This window comes from Schistocerca nitens, chromosome 1 (genome assembly GCF_023898315.1).
Source record: "Schistocerca nitens isolate TAMUIC-IGC-003100 chromosome 1, iqSchNite1.1, whole genome shotgun sequence".
Lineage (NCBI taxonomy): Eukaryota > Metazoa > Arthropoda > Insecta > Orthoptera > Acrididae > Schistocerca > Schistocerca nitens.
The window spans coordinates 599,971,649-599,979,117 of NC_064614.1; the positions used below are offsets into that span (position 1 = coordinate 599,971,649).

Sequence of the window (7,469 nt, forward strand, 5' to 3'; positions counted from 1 at the left end):
ACGTCCTGTAATTTCGTTAGCAAATTGCAAGTGCATAAGTCACTTCTAAAGCTAGTTTAGTCCTTGGCCTGATTAGTGTCTAATATTTTTCTGTGCGGTTGTTGATAATTTTTGAGAACATATGGTACATTGCGGAGAGGAGGCTCATAGTCTACAGGTTTTTTTAAGTCTTGCCTGTCTCTTCTCTAGTAAAGAAAGGCTGGCTCTACCGTATAGGTGAACTAGGCTTCCGGCTACCTCTTTCGACCGTGAACAACGCAAATGAAATTACCTAAAAATTTTGTCAACTTGACCCCGAATGATAACAGGAACAGAACAAACACTTTGTGGAGAATCTTAGAAAGCGTTGTACGTCGGTTTCAAGCAACGCTACAGTCTCAGGTCTGCGTGGTACGTAATATTCGCGGTGACACAGTCGTGCGGGCTAAAGCGCCAAATTTTGGATGAACATCCAGATAAATTTCATCAGTTGTGTTCGCCTTTACGTAGTAAGTAGTTTAGCCTCCTGGCCGGTGTTATGTAAAAGGGTAACTCGTGTGCCCACGCAAGCAGCAGCCAAGTGAGGCCCTATTCGCTGGTTTACAAGAGTGAGAAACATATAACTTGTACAATAACAATGTTGTATTTACATAAGAATTAATTGTTGATGTTTTTCATTCGTAAATTTTTATCTTAATTTAAACGCCAAAATGTGTTCACTACCTATAATTAATACACATTTCTTGCAAAATTAATTAGTAATTACAAAGTTACTACCGTAGCTGGTCGATGAGTGCATTGCGTGTAGACATCTCGTTTCCACTTCACGGGTTCTAACCCAGTTGAGGTCGTCGGCTGTTGGCTTTTTCTTCGGGTACAACAATTAATCACATGTGATGTCGTGTAAACATAAAACCTCACCAAGCGAGGTGGTGCAGCGGTTAGCACACTGGACTCGCCTTCGGGAGACGACGGTTCAAATCCGCGTCCGGCTATCGTAATTTAGGTTTTCCATGATTTCCCTAGATCCCTTCAGACAAATGCAGGGATGGTTCCTTTGAAAAAGCACGGCCGATTTCCTTCCCTACTCTCCCCTAATTCGACAGAACCGATGACCTCGCTGTTTGGTCCCATCCCTCAAATCAGCCACTCAACCACAGAACCTCTAAATAAAAATTTGGGAAATCTTTGGTACAATTTCGGTAAAATTTGAACCTCAGATTTTCTGCCCATGATGGAAACTCACAAATTAAATTGCCGAAAAACTGATCACTAAGGTTTCACACAATTCTAAAGGTCAGTCAGCATCCATATTACCGATTCTTGACTTTCCACAGTTCTAACATGTTTTAGTTTGCTATTTCCTTTCCAGGTTTTCCAGACTTCGTCGCATAGACTGTTACTAAACCAACTGCCGAGTAGTTTAGACTTGTTTGACGTTGGGTTGAAAAGTCGTGAGAGGGTGGTGAGTTTAGGTGTTTCTATTTAAAAGCTATCAGCTTTTTTTCGTAACTCGAACGGTTTTATGCAACACTTTCGTTTCATCATTATTTTCTTTATTATACGTGTTTCTGATTCCACTCTATTACTTAGAAAACATCTTAAGAAATATTGGTAGGCTTGTGCAATTTTTCTCTTACTTGTCAATTACTGTCGTTTCTGTCACATTAAGCAATGAAATGTGTCCAACATAAGTTTCAATGTTTTTATAAACTCTTTATTTTTCAGTTGTCTCGCTTCCTAGATTTTTGAGTCACGTTCTCACGAGTACAAGTACGAATATTTTATTTTAATTCAGCAAATTCTGTTATCATTTGCTTGAAACTCACGTTTTCTCTTTAATATTTACAACTGCCCATTACTTATTTTTTGCGTTTTCGTATTTATAGCTTTTTCTACGTAAATATCTTAACGAAATAACCGCCTCTATCCACTATGTCTGGATTGCCTTCACTTGTCTTAAGATGATTAAGTTGCGTAAACTGATGTGCTATACTTCCGTGTTCTTAAACAAACTATAAAATCAATATTCCATATTTCTTACTTGATGATCGTTTACTTCTAGCTTCGTGTCTATTTCCTCTATACTTTACTAGTCGATGAACATCTGGAACTTAATGTGGTTTAAGCCCATCATATTCCCGTAAATTCCCTTCTTGTTAGATAAAATACATTCAATAAAATCTGATTTATTTTACTTTCATTTCTCACTTATTAAGCCCATTTTCTACACAGTTTTATCTAGAAGAAGAACCTTCTGCTAACATATATGATCTCGGTCAGTTCTAGTATCACATCTGTACACTCCCACTAAAGTGTCATTTTGTAGTTTATTTCCTATTTTCTGTAGCGAGAAGGAGTATATAAGGCGAAACAACTTTAACATAAATTTGAAAACACCTTGTTTCACATAACATGTTTTCATTCATCGATAACCTACTGGATAAAATTCTCGGGTGGTTCCCCATTTAGACAGAAACTGTTCATTGCACAAAAGAAAGTAATTCGAATTCTCTGTCGGATTCACACACGTACATTCTGCAGACATCTTTTTACGTCTTGGAAATATCAACAGTAGATTCAAAGTACATTTATTCACTGATAAAATTTGTAGTCATTAGTCCATTTTAGTTTGAGAATTATGGAGATATTCACAAATAACTCACTCCAGTGAATAAAATTTTGGCACAGAAAGAGGTGAAATATACAGGGTGACTATGATTAAACTTTCGCTCCTGGAGAGGGTCCCCCATGAAGAACGAGCGATCGAAGGACGATGAAACATTTTCGAAACATTTGTAAGGATATGTGAAAGAGAAATTGTGAATACAGCACCTTATTCCGTCTCCCTTACTCCTCCTCTCACTTTTTTACTACTGGAGTTAATTTTATTCGGCTTGTGGTTTTATTTATTTAGATATGATTATATATGTGTAGCAGCAAGTAATTTGGTATATGGTAACTAGTAACTTTAGTTTACGATATTAAAGTTTGGATTTGCAATGTTCATACTGATATAAAACTGAAACTGAGAGCTGTTGACAGTACACAAAATTATTTGTAACAAGTTGCTGTGGTTTTGATTCAATGTTATTACACTGTCTTTGCTTGGTAATTCTTTCTTCATAAAAGTAAGTAACTTTGAGTAATGTTGAGTAAATATTTCACTTTGGCTGTATGAGTCACGCTAGCACACATATGTTAAGTTCAGACATGGAGTGGTAGAGGGAATAAACACTTTTATCATAAATGTGGCACACCGTGGACCAAATTATTGCTTTCCCACATCTTCTCTGGATAATCATGTAGGAAACATTCACTTTCTACTGTAACGTAATCAAGAAAGAAAGAAAACTGTATGTGAACTCACTACCTTGCATCGTATTCAGAAGAGTCAGTAATGAAATTCAAATGATCGTCACAGCACTGAATGTTGGTTACGTTATGCAGTGGATTTTTGAATACTGTTACTTAGAACAAGCGCGCGGCTAGCCCGCGTTCTCTTAATCTCAGGGAAAAAAATGTAAAATATTGCTTTAGTTTCACAGAGCAGACCTTGCCACAAAATGTGAAAATGAGAAAATCATAACACAGTTATTCGTTATATTTTTGTGATCGCATAGAAGATGTCGCACAGTACCTTCCAAATCAAACTGTGAAACGCACTGAATAATATAATATAGTCTGTCGGCAGTGCTGGAAGCTGCAAGAAAATGTTAAATATTATTATGTTACCTCGCTTTACCGGCGAGACGACTGTGATGCCTGAAATAAATATTTTTTAAATGTGCCGCGTCTGCGGCCGTTGCCCTCGCAGATTGGTACAGAGGCTTCCGCTAAATTAAATGCTGAAAATGTCTAAATTATTTACGGGACGAATGGCTGGCAACTTTACAAATTATTTTAAAACATATTTGCTCAGACTCTATATATTCAAACAAAAATTCTTTAATTTTACACACCTTTTTACAACAACTCGCCTAATGGCGGATCTCAAGCTTCATTAACAAAAGACTCACGGCCAGCATATACATTTGCTTAACACCCAAGTGTTACTCGAACGAAACCCAAAGAGAACAGAGAAATTATTACAATGCTTTTTACTATTTATACATGTACTGAATTGTCCTTTTTATCTGAGACACAGATCATAATCACTAATTAATTTAACAAGAATACGATTGTCAAAGATAATAATATGTCATGGATTCAAAGTTAAATAATGCATAAAACGTCAAATAATTATGAACGTTCTACATACACACTTAATATATTCGTGAAATGATTACACAATCTTGCTTTATTGCTTCACTTGGTCATGTTTATTCGTGTTTAAATTATTCCTCTTTCGCCGTGTGCGTGGCACTATATCGATACATGGTAACTGGTCTTACACACACGGAAAAAATTCTGTCACACGCTTTTTATGACGATTGGCCAGGAGACGCTACACACTGAAAAGACCAAATTTTGATTTCGACATGAGACGCTATTATTTGTTAACTGCGTGCCAGGTTACAAACGTTGCTCATTGTGACAACCATCTGCATCCATGATAGCCAGGAATAGCGCTAGAGATTGCTCTACTGCTGCCCGAAACATCTTGTGACACCGAAAATGTAGATAAAATACCTTCTGCACCATCCAAAAATCTTTCGGCGTTTAATATCAGTTGATAACTTGTACTGCACCTCTAATTCTGAATCCGTAAGCCTTATTAAAAAGCAGCACTCCGTCTTCAGGCCCGTTGGGACCATCCGACGGCCGTGTCGTTCTCAGTTGAGGATGCGGATAGGAGGGGCGTGTGGTCAGCACACCGCTCTCCCGGTCTTTATGATGGTTTTCTGTGACCAGAGCCGCTACTATTCGGCCGAGTAGCTCCTCAGTTGGCATCACGAGGCTGAGTGCACACCGAAAAATGGCAATAGCTCATGGTGGCCCAGATGGTCACCCACCCAAGCGCCGGCCACGCCCGACAGCGCTTAACGTCGGTGATCTGACGGGAACCGGTGTATCCACTGCGGCAAGGCCGTTGCCAATCCTTATTACAGAAACTATAATTAATATGTAATGGATGTCACAGTGTATTTATTTCTGACTGTGTATAATTGGTTGCAATTATAATGTAAATATTGCAAATTGCCGCGTAACAGCCAAGGGAACTTTATTTAAATGTGACGATACCAACGACGAAATAGCAGTAGCTATGCCGTTGTATGTTTGTGTATGGAGAGTCTCCGTCTTGCTGCGAGCAGAGAGGCCGCAGAGCAGCCTGAGTCATGAAAGAGTGAAGAAGTGTTTGCTGGGCGTTCCCGCAGCAAGTGACCATATAAATAGAAGTATATGTATTTCTCATTGTGTCTCATATCTTTTGTTCAAATGACACAACATAAACTTTATCGTAAATATGACCACCCGAACATGGAACCAACTAAGAAATTGATGTGAATACTGAATTTGGCGTCACTCTAGGCGAAAACTGTTCCTGTTTTATGTCACCACAGGGTAACACGTGCGCTCATCTCAGTCACCCACATTTTGCCTGAACCACTTCACAAACTTCACGTGCACATATACGTTGTTAATCATGAGCTTCAACCCGGTTATCGAACTTAAATATGAACATATATACGTCATACATTTTAAGACAAAAAAGGCGCAGCACGAATGAATTATATGAACGGACCGGAAATCGGTAGTTGTGATGTACACGTGCAGACAAACAGATGTTTGGTCATAAAAAAGAGCTTCACAAATTGCACAAGTCAATAACGCTTTGAGCCACCCTTGGCCTTAATGCAAGTAGTTATTCGGCTTAATATTAATTTACAGAGTTGTTGGGTGTCATCCTGAGGAATATCGTGCCAAATTCTGTCCAATGGTACGTTATATCGTCAAAATCCTAAGCTGGTTGGAGGATCCCACCCATAATGCACCAAAAGTTCTGAATTGGGGAGAAATACGGAGACCCTGCCGGCCAAGGTAGGGTGTGGCAAGCTTGAAGACAAGCAATAGAAACTCTCGGCGTGTGCGGTGGCCATTATCTTGCTGAAATGTAAGCACAGGATAGTCTATCGTCGACGTGCCGCTATACTGTAAGGGTGCCTCCGATGACAACCAAAAGGACCCTACTGTGAAAAGAAATGACATCCCAGACCATCACTACTGGTGGTCGGGCCGTTAGGTGGGCGATAGTCGGGTTGGTATCCCGCCACTGCCTGGGGCGTCTCCAGACACGTCTTCTCTGACCATCTGGGCTCAATTCGAAGTGGGACTCATCACTGAAGACAATCCTCCTTCAGTCAATGAGGTTCTGGATAAGCCCTGGACAGCGGTGGGATGGGATACCAACCCGACTGCTGCCCGCCCTACGACCCGACAGTCAGGAGTGATGATCTACAGTCCAGTTCCATTTCATAGCAGGACGCCTTTAGTTGTCATCCCCAGCACCCACACACCACTTCAGTACGACGACGATTCCTAGGCCCCATTTTGTTGTTCTTCACGGCAGTCTTTCCTGGGCTTTCACTTCAGGAAGAAAATGACCGCCCACACACAGCGAGAGTATCTATTGCTTTCTTCGTGCTTGCCGAACGCCACTTTGGCCAGTAGGGTCGCCGGATCTCTCTGCAATCGAGAACGTTTGGAGCATTATGAGCGGGGCACTCCAGTCAACTTGGGATTTTGACGATCTAACGAGCTAATTGGACAGAACTTGGCACGATATCACTCAGGAGGACATCAACAACTCTATCAACCAATGCCAAGCCGAATAGCAACTTGAATAAGGACCAGAAATGGACCAGCTCAATTTGTGAAGCTCTTTCATTTGAATAAATCATATAATTTTTCAGAAATCATTTGTCTTACTGTACAGGTACATCCATACCATTCGCATAATTGTAGAAATAATTCAGAAGCCAAGATCGCTTAAATACTGTTTATTGGATAACCGGTTTCAACACACAAAAGGTGCCATCATCGGATCTGTGAAGACATAACATGACAGGTTTTAATCACTCGTCACATTGTATCTAAGTCGTGTTATGAACAGTCTACTATGTGTAGATTCCTGACTTACACACATGAATAAGGGTAAATTATAATATGTAGTTCTGTATGGCGCTAATATGGATAATGCCTTTGCTTCAGATGTTTTTATTCTGTAACTGACCTACTTTATAAAAAAAATGGCTCTGAGCACTATGGGACTCAACTGCTGTGGTCATAAGTCCCCTAGAAGTTAGAACTACTTAAACCTCACTAACCTAAGGACAGCACACAACACCCAGCCATCACGAGGCAGAGAAAATCCCTGACCCCGCCGGGAATCGAACCCGGGAACCCGGGCGTGGGAAGCGAGAACGCTACCGCACGACCACGAGATGCGGGCACCTACTTTATAGTACGTATAGTATTCATAGTATGTATAGTATGTACAGTAAGTGATGCGAAAGTGTTCTTTTGATTAGCGGTAATAGTAAAGTTGT

The 7,469-nt window shown here is 40.2% G+C and overlaps 1 pseudogene; it reads right to left on the reverse strand.

The window, feature by feature from the left end:
- Nucleotides 1–4,898: 4,898 nt before the first annotated feature.
- Nucleotides 4,899–5,016, reverse strand: LOC126203894 (5S ribosomal RNA; annotated as a pseudogene).
- Between the last annotated feature and the right edge of the window lie 2,453 nt (nucleotides 5,017–7,469).